Genomic DNA, 25,215 nt, shown 5'->3' on the forward strand with positions numbered 1-25,215 from the left:
TCCACCGTCGGCAACGGTAGGCGTGACAATCCATCAGCATTTCCATGCTGTTTAGTTCCTTTGTACTCGATGTCATATTGGTGTGCCCCTAGGAAAAGGGACCATCTCTGCAGCCGCTGTGCCGTCATTATCGGCACGCCCTTCTGAGGGTTGAAAATGGAGACAAGAGGTTGATGATCGGTTAGTAGAGTAAATTTTTGACCGTGCAGGTAGTGATTGAACTTCTTCACCCCCCACACTAGGCTGAGGGCCTCTCTGTCAATCTGAGCGTAGTTACGCTCGGCAGAAGTTAACGAGCGTGACGCAAAAGCTATCGGCCTCTCTAACCCATCAAGGAACTTATGTGACAGTACCGCCCCAATGCCGTAGGGAGACGCATCACACGCCGGTCTGATCGGCAGTGCTGGGTTGTAGTGAGCCAATACTTCCCTTGAAGTGATTAAGTCCTTACTCTTCTGAAAAGCACGCTTACAATCATCGCTCTATTTCCATGCTACCCCCGTTCGTAGCAGGGCGTTCAGTGGGTGCAAAATTGTCGACAATTTCGGCAAAAACTTATGATAGTAATTCACCAATCCGAGGAATGACCTCAGTTGTTACACATTTTCAGGCGCTGGGGCCTTAACAACCGCTTCAATTTTGTCAGGGGACTTATGTAACCCCTCTTCATCAATCACGTGGCCACAATACGATATCTGTTTCTTAAAAAATTCGCACTTGGGGCGGTTGGCTCGCAGCCCATGTTCCCGTAGTCTAGTGAGCACCTGTTCTAGCTTGTTAAGGTGTTCACTGTCATCTTCACCTGTTACAAGGATGTCGTCCAAGTAACACTGAGTCCCCGGAATCCCTTGCAGGACTTGTTCCATCGCTCTTTGCCATATCGCCGGAGCCGATGCGACTCCGAATACCAATCGATGATACTGGTAAAGACCTTTGTGAGTGTTTATCGTGAGATACTTCCTAGAGGACTCTTCAACCTCCATCTGCAAGTATGCTTGTGCTAGGTCAATTTTTGTAAAACGCTTCCCTCCAGACAGTGAGGCGAAGATGTCTTCTATCCTTGGAAGAGGATATTGTACTGTGTGAAGGACAGGGTTCACCGTCACCTTGAAATCCCCACAGATGCGAATCTTCTTTGGCTCTCCAGACTTATTGCTTAACGTTTTCTTCATGACAGGAACGATGGGTGTCGCCCACTCGCTCCAGTCGACCTTAGACAACACGCCCGCCTTCTTCAGATTCTCCAGCTCTGCCTCGACGGCTGGGCGAATTGCATATGGTACCGGTCTTGCTTTGAAAAACTTGGGAACTGCATTCTCTTCTATTTTTATCGAGGCGGTTACGCCTTTAAGCTTGCCCAGTTCTTGTTGAAATACCTCTTTGGCGTTAGCTAAGATTGTTGACAATCGTCCAGGAGTGACGTCTTCATCTTTTTTACCGTCCACCATCATTGCATGAATGGAATGCCAATCTAAGTTTATCTTCCTGATCCATTCCCGTCCCAATAACGGTGGTCCACCATTTGGCAGTATGTAGAGATACAATTTCCGTATTTTCTTGCCATTGTATTCGACAGGCACCCTTATTTTTCCTCTGGGGTATACTTTTTGCCCCGTATACGTCGTCAAGACGATGGATGTCTCTCTCAAGGGTATGTGTGAAAATAGCCGCTCATAGTCTCGTCGATTCATGACGGTTAGCGCTGATCCTGCATCCAATTCCATTTTAACTTGGGACCCTGCTATCGTGAGGGTGACCCAAATGGTTCGGTGATCCTCTTTTGCGATTACATTGTGAAGTTTGAGACAGCTTAGTCTCCTGTTCTCGGATTCACTATCGCTCATCTGGTCTTCGGAACTACTGTCCATCATCTTTTGTACTTTCTTGTACGGTTCCTTAGTAGCCTTTTTGTTGTCACTGGTCTTCTTCCCAGACCTGCAAACTCGTGCAATGTGTCCAACCTTCCCGCATTGTCTGCATATTTTGTCTTTGGACCAGCAGTCCTTCTGGTCATGGTTAGTTCTGCCGCAGCAATAACATTTTGCAAATCCCCGTGTCATTTCGTGGGTGCCGTATTCCTGTGGTTTTTGTTGAATTTCTGCAGCTCCCCTGGCTGCTGCTTCATACGATACTGCCACGCTGAAAGCCTTATCTAGCGTCAGCTCTTTTTCTGAGAGTAACTTCTTCTGTGTTCCTTCACTCAGGAGTCCACAGACAAATTTGTCCCGTAGGGTATCTGCCAGTCCTGCTCTGAACTGGCAGTGCTTTGATAGCTTGCGTAGTTCCGTAAGATACTCAGCATTGCTCTCATCTTTGTGCTGAGTTCTCCTGTGGAATTTAAATCTTTCTGCTATCAACAGCGGTGCAGGGTTTAAGTGTTCCTGTAGGACAGCAACAATTTCATTAAAACTCTTCGCCTTCGGTTTGGCTGGAGTAATCAGGTCCCGCAATAGGCCGTACGTTCTAGCGCCCATTAAGTTTAGCAATATCGATGCCTTTTTCCCCTCCGCTATTTCGTTTGCCTCGAAATATACCTCGACTCTTTCCACATACATGGTCCAGTCCTCTAATGTATTATCAAAAGCAGTGATACAGCCAGTCTTCGGCATCTTGCAAATCTAAAATGGCACCTCCCGCGCTTTGCCTTCTTCCCCGATTTAACAAAATGGCGCCTCCCGCGCTTTGCCTTCTTCCCCGCTGTTGTTAGCGCTGCTTTCCATGGTTTCTTGCGCGTTAAATATTGATTCTTTTTCTTTTATTATTTTCCCGTCATGGAGCGGACCCTCTGGGACACTTCCCTCCCTCTTCTTAGGTCCGAACACTGCCCGGCTTCGAAGCACCGGCCGTGCCCTGTGTGCTCCACCCTCTCTCTCTCTCTTTGCTTCCCGACTCGCTGCCCGGCCCCGTTGAAAAGCCACCCGATCGAGCTTCAGCCCGCCGCAGCCCAGGAAGGATCAGAGCACTACCTGCCACCAGCCCGATTAGCTGGGAAACCACAGACCGAGGAACCCAGCCTGGCTCTGGACAGTCTCTCCTGCAAGTTTTCAAACCGATGATTGACGGTCGACGCCCATTTCCCGAGTTTCTTTGGACTCTATTTTTTTTTTTCTTCTGGCTCCGACCTTCAACAACGTCGTCTGAGGTGCTGCCGAGTTGCAGGTAAGTTCGTTTCTTACTCGTCGCCAGTGTTAAGTCCATGAATGATTGAGACACGGACCAGCAGGAGTGAAAACAAACAAGTCTTTACTGGTGGAAGTCAATAGCGAAACTAACAAACAGAGGCTCTCTAGCGCCTTTTATACAGGGGTGGTCACTGCCGGTACTGCAGTCTGAGACCAGTTATTCTCTTAAAGGTACATACACAACAATTGCCACACTGACTTAAACATCCTTCAAGAAAGTAGATGTGCTAAAAAAAAAAATGGATAGCAAGTTAGTATTATCCTCTTCAGTGAATATTTCTAGAGACTATGGGGTCGATTTTCATTGACCCGTGGAGTTTGGTTTGGAGGCTTGCGGGGGGTTAAAGTCCCGAATTCGGGGGTCCCAACACCATCCCGCCCCCAACCCGCCTCCATGTAAGTTTCAAAGGAGGCGGGTACCCGCCCTGCACTGGGACCCGCCTACCCGAGGTGGGAAGGGATTAGTGCCAATTAACTGCCTGTTAACAGGTAGTTAACAGGCAGTTTTTAGCCTAATCCCTATTTTAAAGCTTGAAGTGTGGGATTCCCGACGGCTCCAAACCACGCCAAGTTAGAAGAGTTGGGCCGTCAGGTTGAAGGACTTGGAGGGTTCGAGATGTCGGTGTTCAGGTGAGTGATGGGTGCATGAGTGCAAAGGTAAGTGTGTTTGGTGTGTCTAAAGAAGTTTAAATTACCTGTACTTACCTTTTAAGCCTTCCTTCCTCTAGGTTTTGGGAGTCCATCATCTAACTGGCACAGAAAGCAGAATGGCTGCGATCTGTCAAAAGTGACAGCCTGCAGCTTTCTGTGCCGATGAGATTTCTAACTGAGTCTGTGTAGAAGGACTCAGGTTAGAAGTAAGACTGTCAGTGTTTGACAGCTTCAAACAGCTGTGAAACACTGATATTTCATCTGTCAAAACATCTTGAAATTTCAGTCTGTGACGTCACCTGTTGCCAGGTTGCCCTTAATTGGCCTGCTGAACTGGCTGGGCGGGCTCAACAAGGTCAATCAAGTTAAAATCGCGTGGATTGGCCGCATCTCGATGGAGGCGGGACTACAACCCCGAAAGTTGTAGTCCCGCCTCCTTCCCGACTTCTGAATGAAAATCACCCCCTATTAATTAAATATTTTGGCTATTTATCTTTGTAAATTTCACTACCAGAAACCTTTCAGAATTTTAACCTCCTCTTTAACTACCCTTATACTTTTCTGATACTGGTAGAATGTTTTAGTATTGTGCTTTCAGCTCCACCCTCTCCTCCAGGTACAGATGGGAGTTAACCCTAGTAGGATGCTTAACACATTCAGACGAAAGGCCTTGTTCAGCAGAATCAAAATAAACATGCCACTATGAATGAAATTAAACATGCCACTATGAATGAAATTAAACATGCCACTATGAATGAAATTAAACATGCCACTATGAATGAAGTTAAACATGCCACTATGAATTATGAACAAACCTACATGTTTGCAAAACTAAATTGTTAAATGATTGTCTCACAGGTACTGCAATTTCTAACAAACTTTGAAAGATTATGACCAAGCACTGAGAAGGTACCAACATGTTTTCTCAAGTAAAAATTAAATTAGAACTGATCATTCCAAACCAACAGATGTCAAATATGTTGGCCTGGGATCTTAGGGCTGTGCCTATTTCTCCTCTTTGTGACAGATGGTTCTGTACCAAGGCACAGTGATTATTTTTCTGTTGTGGTACTGCTTTTGTTTGAACATTTGAATTCCAGTCCTCCTCCTTTCTATACTCTGCAGTCTTCCACATCATTTATATGGGAATATAAATTCCTGACATTTAACAAAGATAGTCGCTGAATGAATTTTGTGCAAAGCAAGATGAATCATCAGCAGACTGGTCCGCCTTCCCCCTCAGTTCTCATTGTTATGTTGCTTGGACAATCATACATTTCTGAAACTATAACAGACTTCTCTTAGATTTCAATTGTCAGATTGCTTCGGGGGTCTCATCTCCATACCATAAGGATAATGGGATATCAAAATCTCAAGAGCACCAGTTACTGTACTCAGCAGGTTACTCATGATTTAAAAATGTAAAAACAAATCAAGTTGAGAGTTTTTTTAATTCCCTCCCTTTGAAGATGTTGATTCTTTGCTGGGGTACGGTTCCACATATCCCACTCACCCTTTGGTGCCTTAACCAAGTGGCTTAGACTATATGGCACTGCTACTCACTGGATAATCTGCATTTGACCCAAGACCCCATCCAGCAAGCTCAATGCCAGGAGCGTCACTTTGTAAAATTGTCCCGCAAAGTATGGAGACATCATGCTGGAGCTGTATCATGCTTTGGTCAGATTCTCCCTAAACTGCATTCAGTTCTGGTCACTGAAGCCCAAAGAGAACATCCAGGCCCTGGAAGTGGTGCAGAGAAGGGCCGTAAAGCTGACAACTTGATGGGAGATATTTTGATGCCTCCTAGTCGGCGGAAACTGCACGGTACCGCCCCGAAAATGGCAGGAAATCGCAACATCTGCAGCAGCTTAAAGGGCCAGGCCACATTCTTAACATTCACTAATGGTGTAGTCTCCCCTAATCATTTTCTATATTGGGTATTTAAGAAAGTACATTATATGAAACTACTAGCAGGGGAGCCCGGCATTGCCAGGGCAATTTTGGGCCGCGCGGTCTCCGTGCCCCTGTGTGTCCCCCCTCTCTGTCCCTCTCCCCCCCTCCCTGTGCTGTCCTCTCCGTGCCTCCCTCCCTCCCCCCTCACCTCCCCCTCACCCCCTCCCCTCCCCCCTCCCCTCACCTCCCCTCTCCTCCCCCCCTCCCCTCTCCCTGCCTAGCGCCTGAAGCCCGGTGCTGTTCTGATAGCGGCTGTGCGGGGCCTAGCGCTTGAGGCACGGCCGGGCTGTCGGGCGGAGACGGACCCGAGCTGAGCTCCCTCGCGGATCACGCGGCTGATGGGCGGCCGCTGCCGCTCCCCCGACCGCTGTATGTGTGGCGCGGTTGACGGTCGGCCACTGCCGATGACCCGCCCGTTGCGTGGAAACTCACCTGCCACTGCCGGAGTCGGAATGTGGGGGTTTCTTTGGCTGGTGGTGTCCCTGTGGGGATGAAAAAAATGGCGGCGAAGTTTAGGGAGACTGGAGCATTAGGTCCCGCCTGTGAAGCACCGATTGGTCAAGCATCAGGTGAGTGAACTGCAGAATTGGTCAAGCAGCACATCACTGAACGCTAATGAGAGGTAGGATTGGTCAAGCGCTAATGAGTGGATTTTTGAGTAATTTTGAACATTTTTTGTACACTGTCCAAACAATTTTTGTGTGACTAAAAAGTAAATATGCCTACAAGAGTCCTGTAATGATACGCTTTCTTTTGATATAACATATGTGTAGGTACGCTCTATAACTTTTGATTCTATAGCCGGACAGACAGAGAGACAGACAGACAGAGAGACAGACAGACAGAGAGACAGACAGACAGACAGAGAGACAGACAGACAGAGAGACAGACAGACAGACAGAGACAGACAGACAGAGACAGACAGACAGAGAGACAGACAGACAGACACAGACAGACAGAGAGACATACTCTTAGATTATAGATATAGGTGTACATTCACATATATTACATGAAACGATTGTGTGATTACAGGTACATTCATGTGTGTATTTGCCTTCCCTAATCTAACAGAATTTCAGCACTAAGGGGTTTTACATTAATCATCCCTTTCTCTATTAAAGTGTCTGTTGTGGTCATTTAAATTTTATTTTGCATTTCCCATTACTGAGCAACGCTGGATGCTTGCATAATTTAAGTTCAACATTATTGATGAGAAATATAACATATGATATCACCATGTCATGACTGCCTCATTTAAATATACCTGCCCCTATCTGGGTGGGTACATCCAGGATTCAGCCAAAGCCATGCCAGAAAATATGGCTTAAAATATGGGTTGGGATCTAGCTCTATAGTTCCCCACTCAATTTTCCACTGCAGCACACCTCACCTAAAAGTGGGGAAAGACGTAGAGGAATATCATACTTTCAGTATCTAGACTCACTTGAGTGAGCTATGCATGAAATCTTGCTCCATATGAATCACTGCCTTCTAGATGAGGGGACAAAAATTAGAGAAAATTTTGAAAGGAAAATACGTAAAATATACCACAGCAATTATGGTTCAGTCCTTCTTTACATATGTAAACAGTCAGTAGGAAGAACAGTTGCACAGCTGGGATTGGCAGGGACACCTCTGAAGATAGCATCGTGCAACCTGGAGTTAGGAAACCTATGGGAAACCTTGAGAGCTTTAATGCTGCACAGTGCTGCACTGATTAACATGGAATGTGTTTCACTGAACAGAAATGATCAATCCAGTAAGTATGAGAGTAATGAAACTGTCTATTACAGCTGCACTTCTGATAAGATAAAATCACTGCTGAATGAGGCAATTATTTGTGGTGCTACTCTGGCATCTACACATTAACAAGCAGCTTCCAAAGTAAAGCATCCTGAACAAAGTTGTTGACATCTTAAGATTTATTCTTCTAGCTTTCTTTTAGAGATAATGCAAAGGAAATTCAGCCTGTATAATGTATCTGAGCAATGTCAAGATAGTACTGTTATTGTTACTTGGTTAGAGATATTTACTGCTGTTTTTCTTTCTCTTCTGTAATAAATTGTTACAATTTTCAAATGACTATTGCAGAAAGTTAAAATACAAGTGTGCATATGAATTCAACAATCAGAGTTCAAGAGGCGGTTTCTTAAAACTGATCCTCCAGAGATTGAGGTGATGCAATCATTGAGCCTTTCTATGGTTTCCTCAAAATGTATATGAGATACTGGAGCTTGATGTGAGGATAGGCCAGTGTCGGGAGCGGTGAGAGCAGAGGTTCAGTGAGTATTTAAACTCACTTTCGCGGGCTTTTTTTCACAGGCCAGTGTCGGGAGCGGTGAGAGCGGAAACTCAGTGAGCATTTAAAGTCACTTTCATGGGCTTTTTTTTTACACAGGCTTACCAATCTCGCAGACCGGCGGCGGCGTTCCAGAGCCACGTCACAATTCAAAACATGACGCGGGCAAGAGGAAGCAGCTGATTGGGTGAGTACTTATACTACTCTAGAGTTTGACAGTTAAGGTTCATAGGCCTAGAAATTCAGTTGGCTGCGCCAGCCGTTAGCGCCTTAGGAGGAGTAGATCTCGAGCGCTAGGCGCTTAGCGCCCGGGCGCAGCGCGATCTGCGCCTCGCCCCAACTTCAGTAGACATTTAGCGCCGGCGCAAAGTCATTGCGCGCGCTCATCTGCGCGCGCAGATCATGACGTCATTTTGTCGTGCAACGCCCTTTGTGCGCCCGGAACCGGAACTTCACTCGCGCCGCCCCATTGTGCGCCTGGCGGCCCGAACGACTGTGAAGTGGAACGGTTCACAGCCGAGGCGGGCCGCGGGGAGTGCAAATTAAAGGGCACTTACCCTGCACTATAAAGGGCAGCCATTTTGCAGCACTCACTCTTGTGCAACGGATTTTTGGAGAGAGACCAAGGAAGAGAGCTTACTGCTTTGGCACAACACTAGGACAGGTATTTTTGGCTTCAGGCCAGAGCTTTGCAATTCTCTTTGCCTTCATTGAGATCTCAGTGTTTGCCAGCATATTATGGGGGCTGCATTGGGTGCCAACGCTGAGTTTCAGCATTATGTCCGAAGGGCTCACAGACACCGTGAGAGAGTGGCAGCCCTGGCTAGACGCAGAGGGGGCAACAGGCGTCAGCAACGGAGGCCTTACCCACTCAGGGAATACCGCCAGCAGTTCTCCTATCTCAACATGTCTGCCGCGCAGTGTGTTAGGAGGCTGCGATTCAGAAGGGAGGTGGGTGCAGAGATCTGCCAGCTGCTTCACAGAGATCTGCGTCCACAGCTGAGGCGCAGGACGTCTGTCGGTGGCAGTGAAGGTGACGGTGGCTCTGAACTTCTATGCCACCGGCTCCTTCCAATCCGCTGCTGGGGACATCGCTAACATCTCCCAGTTCGCCGTGCATTGCTGCATCCGCCAGGCGACCAATGCCATTTTCAGAAGGAGACGTCAATTCATCTCCTTCCCCATGACCCTGGACAAGTAGCAGCAGCGTGCAGTGGGATTTGCAAGAATAGCGGGCTTCCCCATGGTGCAGGGCGCCATTGACTGCACGCATGTGGCTTTGCGGGCACCTCTGGAGCATGCCGAGGATTACCGCAACCGGAAGGGCTACCATTCCCTCAACGTACAGCTGGTGTGTGACCACAGGCAGCGCATCCTAGCTGTCAATGCCCGCTTTCCAGGCAGCAGCCACGATGCCTTTATCCTGCGACAGACAACTGTGGCTGACATGTTCCAGGCACAGCCTCACCCAAGAGGATGGCTTATCGGGGACAAAGGCTATCCTTTGTGTACCTGGCTCATGACCCCACTCCGCGCGCCCAGGACCCCTGCTGAAGAGGCATACAACGAGAGCCATCAAGCGACCAGGAACATCATCGAACAAACAATCGGTGTCCTGAAGCAACGGTTCCGCTGTCTGGATCGCTCCGGTGGAGCCCTCCAGTATTCGCAGGAGCGAGTCTCCCAATTCGTCGTCGTTTGCTGCATGCTGCACAACCTGGCTATCCGCAGGACTCAGGCACTGCCACCTCACGTTGGACGACCACCTCAGGAGGAGGAGCAGGTGGAGCATGAGGAGGAGGAGGAGGAGGAGCAGGAGGAGTACCAGCCCAGGAGGGAGGCAGAAGGTCCAAGGGCCGCCCGTCGGCGGCTTATTGATCGTCACTTCTAGGCCCCCCGTCAGGGAATGGCTTGTGCCAATGAAAGAACATGATTGCAGCCGCTCCGCAAGCCCTCAGCCGGTTAAGGCAACAAACACTTCAAAGATCAAACATGGACAATCTGAATAAAGAAAATGGTTTATTGTACAAACTCAGGGCCCTTCCCACATGAAAACCAAAAACAGACGAAACCCCCAAAAAACACTCACACACATGACTCACTCCCACAACCTGGGGAGGATTAACAAAAGATGTAAACAAAAATGGCCTTCATCCTCAGCCTTCACAAAACACCCATTCCAAAAAACAAAACATTTGGGCACACCCTCTACTTTGTGGCCCGCGAGGGCGATGCCTTCTGCCAACTTTTGCGGCCCCTGCACGCCCTGCTGCTCCTCCTCAAAGTGAGCCCAGTGGCTGCTGCAAGGCTGGGCGAAGGCTCCTGAGGGGCACATGTCGTGACGGCAGATGCCCTTGGGGGTTGGCCTAGACGAGGTCTGGCCCTCGAGGGGCCGGCTGGTGAATGTTGCAGCTGTGGCTGGGCAGCATCAGTCGCTGCAGCAGCTCGTGGCAGCTCCACTGGGGGAGTGGCAGTGTCGGCTGGAGGAATGGGGGCAAGCTGGCGGATGGCAGGCGCTCGCTGGTCACCTGAGACACTGGCACTCGCCCGGGCCAGCACTGCAGCATGCGCAGCAATCTGCCGAGGGACAGACCGCTGTGCTGCTGCAGCGCGGCGGGTGCCCTGGCGATGCCTGGCTGACGCAGCGAGTGTGGCAGCAGTGAGTGCCCGTGTTGCCCTGTTCTGTGACCGCATCAGAGCAGCCAGTGACTGCACGGCACCACTGATCACCTGGCCACTCGCTGCCTGAGCTGCCCCGAATTCCGCCCGACTCGCTGCCTGATCTGCCCCGAATTCCGCCAAACTCGTGGCCTGTGAGGCCCCGAATTCGGTCACACTCCGAGACAGGGACTCGATGGCCTCAGGCATCCGTGCCACTACCCCCATGAGCTCCGTGTGCTGGCGCTCTGAGTCCGTGGACATGTCCTCGAGGAGGTGCAGCTCCTCGGCGGTGACCGTCTCCGGACTGGAGGCCGGACTCTCCCTCTGGGGAGAAGGCCGCCGAGCTGCCCGACCCTTCCTGCGTTGCTGGATGCCGCTGGGCCCAGCAATTGGACTCCCCTCCAACCCTTCCCCCCTCTGGGGAGAAGGCCGCTGAGCTTCCACCCCCCTCCCGCGTTGCTGCAGGCCGCTGGTCCCAGGAGCTACACTCCCCTCCGACACTTCCCCCAGGCTCCCCTCCAGGGAAGACGTGTCCCTTACATTGGCATGGCTTGCCGCGGCTGAGGGTTCCCCTGATGGGCCCTCTTCCTCCTCCTCCTCCTCCTCGTCTGAGGGGCTGTCACTGGCAGCTTCAGGGACCTCCTCCTCACCATCTGAAAGCAGGAAGGCACAAGAGTAGCTTTAGAGTGAGGAGAGGGTGTCAGCAAGGGATGCATGAGTGGTGGCATTCAGCGCATTGGTCGGACAGTGGCAAAGGATGTAGATCTGATGCGCAAGTGGGACGAGAGAGGTTCAAAAGGTGATGTCCTTACCATTGGTGCCCAGAACAGGGTCGGCATCTCCAGATGCAACGGGGCCAATCACCCGGGCACCCATGATGCGCTCCATGCGCTGTTGCAGCTCGGTGAGCTGCTGGATCTGGGGTCCGCCTCCCCTGGTCTCAGTCCGGCTCCTCTTATTATTGGCCAGCTTGGCCTGCAAGAGAAAGGACGGCCTCTAAGTACAGTGTGTAGCACTGATCTTGTGTGCACTGCCTCCCATGGTGGAATAGCCTGGCCAGTGTGTAGCCCTGATCATGTGTGCACTGCCTCCTATGGTGGAATAGCCTGGCCAGTGTGTAGCCCTGATCTTGTGTGCACTGCCTCCCATGGTGGAATAGCCTGGCCAGTGTGTAGCCCTGATCTTGTGTGCACTGCCTCCCATGGTGGAATAGCCTGGCCAGTGTGTAGCCCTGATCTTGTGTGCACTGCCTCCCATGGTGGAATAGCCTGGCCAGTGTGTAGCCCTGATCTTGTGTGCACTGCCTCCCATGGTCGAATAGCCTGGCCAGTGTGTAGCCCTGATCTTGTGTGCACTGCCTCCCATGGTCGAATAGCTTGGCCAGTGTGTTAAGTGCAGAATGTGCAATTGATGTTCATGACTGTCCCATAGCTGCTGCATGAGGGCTGGCCATTAGGGCTTTCAGGTCCCTTTGCCCATAATGTGAGGTGCACATGCAAGGATGAGGAGGACACTGGAAAGGGTACTCACCCTGACAATCCTGGTGAGGTCATTTAGCTTTTTGCGGCATTGTACAGAGCTCCTGGGGACCTCACTGTTGGATGTCACCCTGGTGGCGACATCCCTCCAGGCTTTCCGGTAGACGCGGGCCGCCGGCTTCTTCCCATTGTCTGGAAACAAGATATGGCGTCTCTTCTCCACAGCGCCAACCAGTACCCTCAGATCATGCTCTGAGAAGCGCTGCGCTCGTTCACGGGCCTTCTCCATCCTTTCAGGTGCTATTTGGGTCCAGCAGCAGTGTTCAGGCCTAGCTGGAGGGCTGCAGTGTCCAGGGCGTGGCAGCAGACCAACTCGACCCTTCCCCCTTAAGAGCTGGCCGGTGCCAGGGTGTCTGCTGTCAATCAAGAAATGACCGCACCTGCGCTGCGCCCGGCCTCGGCGGTATCGCTCAGCGCCGCCGGCTTAGCGCCTAAAGATAGTCGTGCATCGCCAGTTTTAGCGCTCGAGCAAACTCTTAGGGCGAAGCTACTGAATATCGGTGAAGTGGCCTTGACTTTGCAACAGGCGCAAACTTTAGCGGCCGCCCGACTTTACCGCCCCAAAAGTGGCTATACTGAATTTCTAGGCCATAGTTTATAAAGTTGCCAAAGTCTTAATTTTGTGGTTATAGTTTCTAAGGTCTCTGTTGTGTAGCGGGGAGTGCTAGGAGACAAGGGCCCTTGAGAATATCATTTAATTGTAGTATAATTGGTGGTATTGATTTAATTTAAATTACTTAAAGGGTAAGTCATGGCAGCACAGCTCGGCCCGTGCCATGCTCCTCCTGCACTATGTGGGAAATCAGGGACACTTCCTGTATCCCTGACGACCATGTGTGCAGGAAGTGTATCTAGCTGCAGCTACTGACAGACTGCATTGCAACGCTGGAGCTGCAAATGGATACATACTGGAGCATTCACGATGCTGAGGACGTCATGGATATCACGTTTAATCAGTTGGTCACACCGCGGGTAAAGGCTGCACAGGCAGGAAGGGAATGGGTGACCGCCAGGCAGAGTAGTAGGCGCAGGCAGGTAGTGCAGGGGTCCCCTGTGGCCTTCCCCCTCTCAAACGGATATACCGCTTTGGATATTGTTGGGGAGGATGGCTTGTCGGGGGAAGGCAGCAGCAACCAACTTCCTGGCACCATGGGTGGTTCTGCTGCACGGGTTGGGAGGAAAAAGAGCGAGAGAGCTTTAGTGATAGGGTATTCTATTGTAAGGGGAACAGATAGGCATTTCTGCGGCCGCAAACGAGACTCCAGGATGGTATGTTGCCTTCCTGGTGCAAGGGTCAGGGATGTCTTGGAGCGGCTGCAGGGCATTCTGGAGGGTAAGGGTGAACAGCCAGTTGTCGTGGTGCATATAGGTACCAACGATATAAGTAAGAAACGGGATGAGGTCCTAAAAGCTGAATATAGGTAGTTAGGAGGTAAATTTAAAAATAGGACCTCAAAGGTAGTAATCTCAGGATTGCTACAAGTGCCATGTGCTAGTCAGAGTAGAAATAGAAGGCTATTTCAGATGAATACGTGGCTAGAAGAATGGTGCAAGGGGGAGGGATTCAAATTCCTGGGACATTGGAACTGGTTCTGGGGGCGGTGGGACCAGTACAAACTGGACAGTTTGCACCTGGGCAGGATTGGGACCAATGTCCTAGGGGGAGTATTTGCTAGTGCTATTGGGGAGGGTTTAAACTAAAATGACAGGGGGTTGGGAACCTGTGCAGGGAGACAGAGGAAAGGGAAGCAAGGATAACATAAGAACATAAGAAATAGGAGCAGGAGTAGGCCAATCGGCCCCTCGAGCCTGCTCCACCATTCAATAAGATCATGGCTGATCTGATCCTAACCTCAAATCTTCTATCACTCTGCATCCACCCGAACCCATGTGATCTCCCGGGAGAGGCGAAAAACCAGATAAAGACCCAATGGCCAATTTGGGAGAAAAAAATCTGGGAAATTCCTCTCCGACCCATCTAGGCGATCGAAATTCTTCCAGGAGATCACTCTGTCCCTATATTTTCTACAGTACTTACCTTCTGTAAAGGCGATCTCCACCCCAGCCAGGAACAGGAATAAAACCATCTCCTGAAATCTAACACAGAATTAGAACACAGTAGGAGCAGAACAAGGCTACACGGCCCCTGGGCCCACTCCACTACCCACAGGGCCATGACCATTCCGAACCTAGACTCATGTCCAATTTCCTGCCCGCTCCCCGTAACCCTTAATTCCCTTTACTTCTAGGAAACTATCTATTTCTGTTTTAAATTTATTTAATGATGTAGCTTCCACAGCTTTCTGGGGCAGCAAATTCCACAAACCTACCACCCTCTGAGTGAAGAAGTTTCTCCTCATCTCAGTTTTGAATGAGCAGCCCCTTATTTTAAGATTATGCCCCCTAGTTCTAGTTTCACCCATCATTGGGAACATCCTCACCGCATCCACCCGATCAAGCCCCTTCACAATCTTATATGTTTCAATAAGATCGCCTCTCATTCTTCTGAACTCCAATGAGTAGAGTCCCAATCTACTCAACCTCTCCTCATATGACCACCCCCTCATCCCCGGGACTAACCGAGTGAACCTTCTTTGTACAAAAGACAGGAAGGAGAAAAGCAAAAGTGGAAGGCAGAGAAATTAAGGGTGTAAATCAAACATGGCCGCAGTAAACAATAATTCTAAAAGGTCTAAGAGTGTTAAAAAAAAAGCCTGAAGGCTTTGTGTCTTAATGCGAGGAGCATTCATAATAAGGTGTGTGAATTAGCTGCGCAAATAGATGTAAACGGATATCATATAATTGGGAATACGGAGACATGGCTCCAGGGTGACCAAGGCTGGGAATTCAACATCCAGGGGTATTCAGTATTCAGGAAGGACAGGCAAAAAGGAAAAGGTGGTGGAGTAGCATTGCTGGTTAAAGAGGAGATTAACACAATACTAAGGAAGGATATTGGCTCTGATGATGTGGAATCTGTATGGGTAGAGCTGAGAAATACCAAGGGGCAGAAAATGTTAGTGGGAGTTGTATACAGACCCCCAAACAGTAATGCTGAGGTTGGGGATGGCACTAAATGGGAAATTAGAGATGCGCGCAATAAGGGCACAGCAGTTATCATGGGTGACTTTAATCTACATATAGATTGGGCTAACCAAATTAGTAACAATACTGTGGAAGAGGAATTCCTAGAGTGCATACGGGATGGTTTCCTGGACCAATATGTCGAGGAACCAACTAGAGATCAGGCCATCTTAGACTGGGTATTATGTAATGAGAAAGGATTAATTAGCAATCTTGTTGTGCGAGGCCCCTTGGGGAGGAGCGATCATAATATGATAGAATTCTTCAATAAGATGGAGAGTAAACTACTTGATTCAGAGACTTGGGTCCTGAATTTAAATAAAGGAAACTACAATGGTATGAGGTGCGAGTTGGCTAGGATGGATTGAGGAATGTTACTTAAATGGTTGACGGTGAATAGGCAATGGGAAACATTTAAAGATCGCATGGATGAACTACAGAATTTGTTGATCCCTGTTTGGCATAAAAATAAAACAAAAAAGGTGACTCAACATTGGCTAACAAGGGAAATTAGGGATAGCATAAGATCCAAGGAGAGGACATATAAATTGGCCACAAAAAGTAGCAAACCTAAGGATTGGGAGCTGTTTAGGATTCAGCAAAGGAAGACAAAGGGATTATTTAAGAGGGGGAAAATAGAGTATGAGATTAAGCTTGCAGGGAACATAAAAACTGGCTTTAAAAGCTTCTATAGATATGTAAAGAGAAAAAGATTGGTAAAGTCAAGAGTAGGTCCCTTGCAGTCAGAATCAGGGGAATTTATAATGGGGAACAAAGACATGGCAGACCAATTAAATACATACTTTGGTTCTGTCTTCACAAATGAGGACACAAATAACCTCCCGGAGATGTCGAGGAACATAGGGTCTAATGAGAGGGAGGAACTGAATGAAATCAGTATTTGTAGGGAAATGGTGTTAAGGAAATTGATGGGATTGAAGGCCGATAAATCCCCAGGGCCTGATAATCTACATTCTATGGTACTTAAGGAAGTGGCCCTAGAAATAGCAGATGCATTGCTGGTCATCTTCCAAAATTCTATAGAATCTGGAACAGTTCCCATGGATTGGAGGGTAGCTAATGTAACCCCACTATTTAAAAAAGGTGGTAGAGAAAAAACGGGGAATTATAGACCGGTAAGCCTAACATCGGTAATGGGGAAAATGCTAGAGTCCATTATAAAAGATGTAATAGCAGAGCACTTGGAAAACAGTGACAGGATCTGACAAAGTCAACATGGATTTACAAAAGGTAAATCATGCTTGAATAATCTACTGGAATTTTTTGATGATGTGACTGATAGAATAGATAAGGGAGAACCAGTGGATGTGGTGTATTTGGACTTTCAGAAGGCTTTCGATAAGGTCCCGCATAAGAGACTAGTGTGCAAAGTTAAAGCACGTGGGATTGGCGGTAAGGTACTGACTTGGATAGAAAACTGGTTGGCAGACAGGAAGCAAGAGCTGGAATAAACGGGTCAGTGCTAGGACCCCAGTTATTCACAATATATATTAATGATCTAGACAAGGGAACTAGATGTAATATCTCCAAGTTTGCAGATGACACAAAGCTGGGTGGGCGTGTGTGCTGTGAGGAGGATGCCGAGAAACTCCAGTACAATTTGGACAGGTTGGGTGATTGGGCAGATGCATGGCAGATGCAGTATAATGTGGATAAATGCGAGGTTATCCACTTTGGTGGCAAAAACAGGAAGGCAGATTATTATCTGAATGGCAATAGATTGGAAAAAGGGGAAGTGCAACGAGACCTGGGTGTCCTTGTACACCAGTCGCTGAAGATAAGCATGCAGGTGCAGCAGGCGGTTAAGAAGGAAAATGGTATGCTGGCCTTAATAGCGAGAGGATTCGAGTACAGGAGCAAGGATGTCTTGCTGCAGCTGTACAGGGCCTTGGTGAGACCACATCTAGAGTATTATGTGCAGTTTTGGTCACCTTATCTGAGGAAGGATGTTCTTGCCATGGAGGGAGTGCAGCGAAGATTCACTAGACTAGATACCTGGGATGGCAGGAATGACGTATGAAGAGAGATTGGGTCGATTAGGCATATACTTGCTAGAGTTTGGAAGAATGAGAGGGGATCTCATTGAAACTTATAAAATTCTAACAGGACTAGATGCAGGAAGGCTGTTCCCAATGGTGGGGAGTCCAGAACCAGGGGTCACAGTCTAAGGATAAGGGGTAAGCCATTTAGGACTGAGATGAGGAGGAATTTCTTCACCCAGAGAGTGGTGAACCTGTGGAATTCTCTAACACAGAAGGCAGTTGAGGCCAATTCATTAAATATATTCAAGAAGGAGTTAGATATATTTCTTAAGGCTAAGGGGATCAAGGGATATGGGGAGAAAGCAGGGACAGGGTACTGAATTTGGATGATCAGCCATGATCGCATTGAATGGCGGAGCAGGCTCGAGGGGCCGAATGGCCTACTCCTGCTCCTATCTTCTATGTTTCTATGATAGATTTTCCTTTTCGTACTGCCCAATCTGGGTGGGGTTGGAAAATGGTGTGGGGACCCGATCGCTTTACTGATCATTGGATTTTTCCAGGGTTACCTCTGCTGCTGAATGACGGAAGCACCCACCCACATAGAGGCCAGCACATTTAACTGGGGCAGTAATGATGTGGTGATAACATTAGTCCCATTTTCCATCGTTACCACCTCAGTTTTGCAGCATGTAACCCATGCCTGTATAAAATAGGTGTCCAGCATTGCTTCGGCCTACAGAAATAGTGGGAATATATTTAAAGGCCACTGCAGGTATACTCAAAAGGTTTTGTAAAATTTTGGAACCATTTCTCAGTATGTTATGTACTCAGGACAAGAGTGTATTGAGTGTATTAGGGATGGGTTTCTTGAGCAGTATGTAACTGAACCGACCAGGGGGCAGGCAACCTTAGATCTGGTCCTGTGTAACGAGACAGGATTAATTAAAAGTGTCCTAGTAAAGAATCCCCTTGGAATGAGTGACCAGAACATGGTTGAATTCCATATTCAATTAGAGGGTGAGAAGGTTGGATCTCAAACAAGCGTGCTAAGCTTGAATAAAGGAGACTATGAAGGTATGAGAGCGGAATTGAGTAGAGTGGATTGGGAAAATAGATTAAAGGGTAAGACGATACATGATCAGTGGTGTACATTTAAGGAGTTATTTTACAACTTCCAAAAAATATATATTCCACTGAGAAGAAAAGGGTGTAAAAGAAAAGACAGCCATCCGTGGCTAAGTAAAGAAATTAAGGATAGTATTCGACTAAAAACAAGGGCATATAAGGTAGCCAAATCTAGTGGGAGGATAGAGGATTGGGAAAACTTTAAAAGACAGCAAAAAATAACAAAAAGATTGATTAAGAAAGGGAAGATAGATTATGAAAGTAAATTAGCAAAAAATATAAAAACAGATAGTAAGAGTTTTTATAGTTATATAAAAAGAAAAAGGGTGGCTAAAGTAAATGTTGGTCCCTTAGAGGATGAGACCGGGAAATTAATGGTGGGAAATATGGAGATGGCAAAAACACTGAATGAATATTTTACATCAGTCTTTACAGTAGAAGACACTAAGAATATCCCAACACTGGACAAACAGGGGGCTAAAGGGGGGGAGGAGCTAAACACGATCAAAATCACTAAGGAAGTGGTACTCGGTAAAATAATGGGACTCAAGGCGGATAAATCACCTGGACCTGATGGCTTACATCCTAGGGTCTTGAGGGAAGTGGCGGTAGGGATTGTGGATGCATTGGTAATAATTTTCCAAAACTCCCTGGACTCGGCAATGGTCCCGGCAGACTGGAAAACTGCTAATGTAACACCCTTATTTAAAAAGGGCAGTAGACAGAAGGCTGGAAACTATAGACCAGTTAGCCTAACATCTGTGGTAGGTAAAATTTTGGAGTCCATTATTAAGGAGACAGTAACAGGACATTTGGATAATCATAATTTAATAGGACAAAGTCAGCATGGTTTTATGAAGGGGAAGTCATGTTTGACAAATTTGCTGGAGTTCTTTGAGGAAGTAACATATAGGGTGGATAAAGGGGAACCAGTGGACGTAGTGTATTTAGACTTCCAAAAGGCATTTGACAAGGTGCCACACAAAAGATTAATGCTTAAGATAAAAAATCACGGGATTGCTGGTAATATTCTGGCATGGATAGAGGATTGGCTATCTAACAGAAGGCAGAGAGTTGGGATAAATGGTTCATTCTCAGACTGGCAATCAGTAACTAGTGGTGTTCCACAGGGGTCAGTGCTGGGTCCCCAACTCTTTACAATCTATATTAACGATTTGGAGGAGGGGACCGAGTGTAACATATCAAAGTTTGCAGATGATACTAAGATGGGGGGGAAAGTAGTGAGTGAGGAGGACATAAAAAACCTTCAAGGGGACATAGACAGGCTAAGTAAGTGGGCAGAGATTTGGCAGATGGAATACAATACTGGAAATTGTGAGGTTATGCACTTTGGCAGGAAAAATCGTAGAGCAAGTTATTATCTTAATGGCAAGAAACTGTAAAGTACTGAAGTACAAAGGGATCTGGGGGTCCTGGTGCACGAAACTCAAAAGGTTAGTATGCAGGTGCAGCAAGTGATTAAGAAGGCCAATGGAATGTTGGCTTTCATTGCTAGGGGGATAGAATATAAAAATAGGGAGGTATTGCTTCAGTTGTACAAGGTAATGGTGAGACCGCACCTGGAATACGGCGTACAGTTTTGGTGTCCATACTTAAGAAAGGACATACTTGCTCTCGAGTCAGTACAAAGAAGGTTCACTCGGTTAATCCCGGGGATGAGGGGATGGACATATGAGGAGAGGTTGAGTAGATTGGGACTCTACTCATTGGAGTTCAGAAGAATGAGAGGCGATCTTATTGAAACATATAAGATTGTGAAGGGGTTGGATCGGGTGGATGCAGGGAAGATATTCCCGATGATGGGTGAAACTAGAACTAGGGGGCATAGCCTTAGAATAAGGGGCTGCTCTTTCAAAACTGAGATGAGGAGGAACTACTTCACTCAGAGGGTGGTAGGTCCATGGAATATGCTGCCCCAAAAAACTGTAGAAGCTACATCATTACATAAATTTAAAACAGAAATAGACAGTTTCCTAGAAGTAAAGGGAATTAAGGGTTACAGGGAGCAGGCAGGAATTTGGACATGAGTCTAGGTTCGGATCGGTCATGGCCCTGTGGGTAGCGGAGCAGGCCCAGGGGCCATGTAGCCTGATCCTGCTCCTATTTCGTGTGTCTAATTCTGTTAGATGCAGGAGATGGTTCTGTGATAGTGGATTGGCAGTTAGGATCAGATCAGCCATGATCTTATTGAATGGCGGAGCAGGCTCGAGGGGCCGATTGGCCTACTCCTGCTCCTATTTCTTATGTTCTTATGTTCTTATGTTCTAAGAAACGGCCATGAGTTCCATACTTGCTCACTCCACCTCTTACTGGACTTATCTTCCTATCTCCACCCTTCCTTCTACCCCAGATCCCACCTCCTGGGACAGCAAAAATTTAGAGACCAATTGCCAATTCAGAAAACCGTTGCCAAAAAATCCTTTCCAATCCCTCAAAAGTGATCAGACAAGCCCCTGGAGACCTGAACCCATTGGTTATTACCTTTCTTAGAATCATAGAATCATAGAAAGTTACAGCACAGAAGGAGGCCATTTCGGCCCATCATGTCCACGCCGGCCAACAAAGAGCTATCTAGCCTAATCCCACTTTCCAGCTCTTGTTCAGTAGCCCTGCAGGTTAGAGCATCCCAAGTGCACATCCAAGTACTTTTTAAATGTGGTTAGGGTTCCTGCCCCTACCACCCTTTCAGGCAGTGAGTTCCAGACCCCCACAACCCTCTGCGTGAAGACATTTCCACTCAAATCCCCTCTAAACCTTCCCCTAATTACTTTAAATCTGTGCCCCCTGGTTTTTGACCCCTCTGCTAAGGGAAATAGGTCCTTTCTATCCACTTGATCTATACCCCTCATAATTTTATACACCTCAATAAGGTCTCCCCTCAGGCTCCTCTGTTCCAAGGAAAACAGACCCAGCCTATCCAGTCTTTCCTCATAGCTAAGATTCTCTACTCCCGGCAACATCCTTATAAATCTCCTCTACACCCTCTCTAGTGCAATCACATTTTTCCTGTAATGTGGTGACCAGAATTGCACGCAGTACTCTAGCTGAGGCCTAACTAGTGTTTTATATAGTTGAAGCATAACCCCCCTGTTCTTGTATTCTATGCCACGGCTAATAAAGGCAAGCATTCCGTATGCCTTCTTAACCACCCTATCTACTTGGCCTGCTACCTTCAGAAATCTGTGGACATGCACTCCAAGATTCCTTTGTTCCTCTACACTATCCAGTGTCCTACCATTTAATGTGTATTCCCTTTCCTTGTTACCTCACACTTCTCCGGATTGAATTCCATTTGCCACTGTTCTGCCTACCTGACCAATTTATTGATATCTTCCTGCAGTCTACAGCTTCCTTCTTCAGTATCAACCACACATCTGCAAACTTCTTAATCATACCCACTATATTCAAGTCAAGATCGTTGATATATACCACAAAAAGCAAGGGACCTAGTACTGAGCCCTGCGGAACCCCAATGGAAACAGCCTTCCAGTCACAAAAACACCCATCAACCATTACCCTCTGCTTCCTGTCTCCGAGCCAGTTTTGAATCCAACTTGACACTGTGCCCTGGATCCCATGGGCTTTTAACTTCATGACCAGTCTGCCATGTGGAACCTTATCAAAAGCCTTACTAAAGTTCATATACACTACATCAAATGCACTACCCTCATCTACCCTCCTTGTAACCTCCTCAAAAAATTCAATCAAGTTTGTCAGACACGACCTTCCCTTAACAAATCTGTGCTGACTATCCTTGATTAATCTGTGTCTTTCTAAATGAAGATTTATTCTGTTCTTCAGAATTCTTTCCAATAATTTTCCCACCACCGAGGTTAGGCTGACTGGCCTGCAATTACTCGGTCTATCCTTTTCTCCCTTTTTAAACAAGGGTACCACATTAGCAGTCCTCCAGTCCTCCGGCACCACACCTGAAGCCAGAGAGGATTGAAAAATGATGGTCAGGGCCTCCGCTATTTCCTCTTTTGCTTCGCTTAACAGCCTGGGATACATTTCATCCGGGCCTGGGGATTTATCCACTTTTAAAGCAGTTAAACCCCTTAATACTTCCTCTCTCACTAAGTTTATTTCATCTAATATTTCACAATACCCCCCCCAATAGCAATGACTGCTTCGCCCCTCTCCTTTGTGAAAACAGATGCAAAATATTCATTAAGAACCCGACCGATGTATCCCGTCTCCACATACAGATTACCCTCATGATCTCTAATAGGCACTACCCTTTCTTCAGTTATCCTCTTACTCTTAATATATTTATAAAACACCTTTGGGTTTTCCTTGATTTTACTTGCCAAGAATTTTTCATGCTCTCTCTTTGCTTTCCTAATATCATTTTTAATTGCACCCCTGCACTTTCTGCACTCCTCTAAAGATTCTGGAGTATTTAGCCCTCGGTATCTGTCATACGCCTCCCTTTTTTTCTTTATCCTACCCTGTATGTCTCTAGACATCCAGGGGGCTCTAGGTTTGTTAGTCTCACCTTTTTTCTTTAAGGGCACATGTTTGGTCTGAACCCTCCGGATCTCCTCCTTGAATGCCTCCCACTGCTCTGACACTGATTTACCTTCAAGTAGCTGTTTCCAGTCCACTATGGCTAAATCCCCTCTGAGCTTAGCAAAATTTGCTTTTCCCCAAGTTAGAATTTTTATTCCTGGTCTATCCTTGTCCTTTTCCATAACTACTTTAAATCTAACAGAATTATGGTCACTAGCACCAAAATGCTCCCCCACTGATACGCCTTCTACCTGCCCAGCTTCATTCCCTAAAACTAAGTCCAGAACCGCCCCCTCCCTTGTTGGGCTTGCTACATACTGGCTAAAAATGTTCTCCTGGATGCATTTTAGGAATTTCGCACCTTCTATACCCTTCACACTAATTTTATCCCAGTTAATATTGGGGTAGTTAAAATCCCCTACTATTACTGCCCTATAGTTTTTGCACTTCTCAAAAATGTGTCCACATATTTGTTCTTCTATCTCCCTCTCACTGTTTGGGGGTCTGTTGTACACTCCCAGCAGTGTGATCGCCCCTTTTTTGTTTTTCAATTCGACCCATATGGCCTCGTTTGATGATCCCTCCAACATATCATCCCACCTCACAGCTGTAATAGTTTAGTTAATCCATACCGTGACCCCCCCCTCCCTTTTTACCTCCCTCTCTATCCTGTCTGAAAATCCTGTAACCAGGAATGTTAAGCTGCCATAACTGCCCCTATTTCAGCCACGTCTCTGTAATAGCTATAATATCACAGTCCCAATTATCTACCTGTGCCCTCAGCTCATCTGCCTTGTTCGCTATACTCCTTGAAGTATATACCATTTAGTACAGGCAAACCTCCTTGTTGACTACTATCTAGCCCTTGATTCCTCTGTCCTTCCAATTTACTTTCTACATTTTTGTTTTCCAATTCCAGCTTTTCTTCCCTCCCTATTGACTCTATACTTAGGTTCCCATCCCCCTGCCAAGCTAGTTTAAACCCTCCCCAACAGCACTAGCAAACCCTCCCGTGAGGATATTGGTCCCATTCCCATTGAGGTGCAACCCATCCAGCTTGTAGAGGTCCCACTCCCCCAGAAACGGTTCCAATTCCTCAGGAATCTAAAGCCCTTCCTCCTGCACCATCTCTCCAGCCACGCATTCATCTGCTCCATCTTCCTATTTCTGAACTCACTAGCACGTGGCACTGGTAGTAATCCAGAGACCTTTGAGCTCCTGCTTTTTAACCTCTTTCCTAGCTCCCTAAAATCTGCCTACAGGACCTCATCCCTCTTCCTACCTATGTTGTTGGTATCGATATGGACCACGACCTCTGGCTGTTCACCCTCCCCGCTCAGAATGCCCTGCTGCCATTCAGTGACATCCTTGACCCTGGAACAGGGAGGCAACATACCAACCTGGAGTCATGTCTGTGGCCGCAGAAACGCCTGTCTGCTCCCCTAACTATTGATCCCCTATCACTATTGCTCTCCCTCTCCTCTTCGCGCCCCCCCCCCCGCCTGTGCAGCTGTGCCTTCCATGGTGCTGTGGACTTGGCTCTGGCTGTAACCCCACTCCTCTTGCAATCTCCCTCGCCAGTACTCAGCACCAAATACTGGTTGGTGAGCAAGATGGGCTCAGGGGACTCCTGCACTACCTGCCTGGTCCTCCTCTTCTGTCTGATGGTCACTCATTCCCTCTCTGTCTGCACACTGTTAAGCTGCGGGGTGACCACCTCCTGAAACGTGCTATCCACGTAGCTCTCAGCCTCGCGGATGCACAGCAGTGACTGCAGCCGCCGCTCAAGATCCGTAACCTGGTGCTTGAGCTGCTGTAGCTGGTGACACCTCCCGCACATGTGGTCATCCAGACCACGGGAGGTATCCAGGACTTCCCACATGGCACAGGATGTGCATTCCACGGGTGTGAGCTGCTCTGCCATACTTCTAATTAACCGACAATTTACTAACCTAGCTGGAATAAACTTAAAAACTTTAAGAAAGCCAAGTAAAAACACTTACCAGATACTCACCAATCAGCTCCCTCACCTTGTGCTGATGTCACTTTTGGCTTCTGACGTCACTCTTTGAAAATTCTGCCTGTGCTGAGTTGGTACCGCCGCTGCCGCCTCGCCGCTCCTCCCAGGCCCGCTCTACCGCTGCTGCTGCTGCTGCTGTGGGGCCTACCTGCGCCTCGGG

Source organism: Somniosus microcephalus, chromosome 1, assembly GCF_052327205.1.
Source record: "Somniosus microcephalus isolate GS21.2 chromosome 1, FLI_Smic_1.0, whole genome shotgun sequence".
Taxonomy (NCBI): domain Eukaryota; kingdom Metazoa; phylum Chordata; class Chondrichthyes; order Squaliformes; family Somniosidae; genus Somniosus; species Somniosus microcephalus.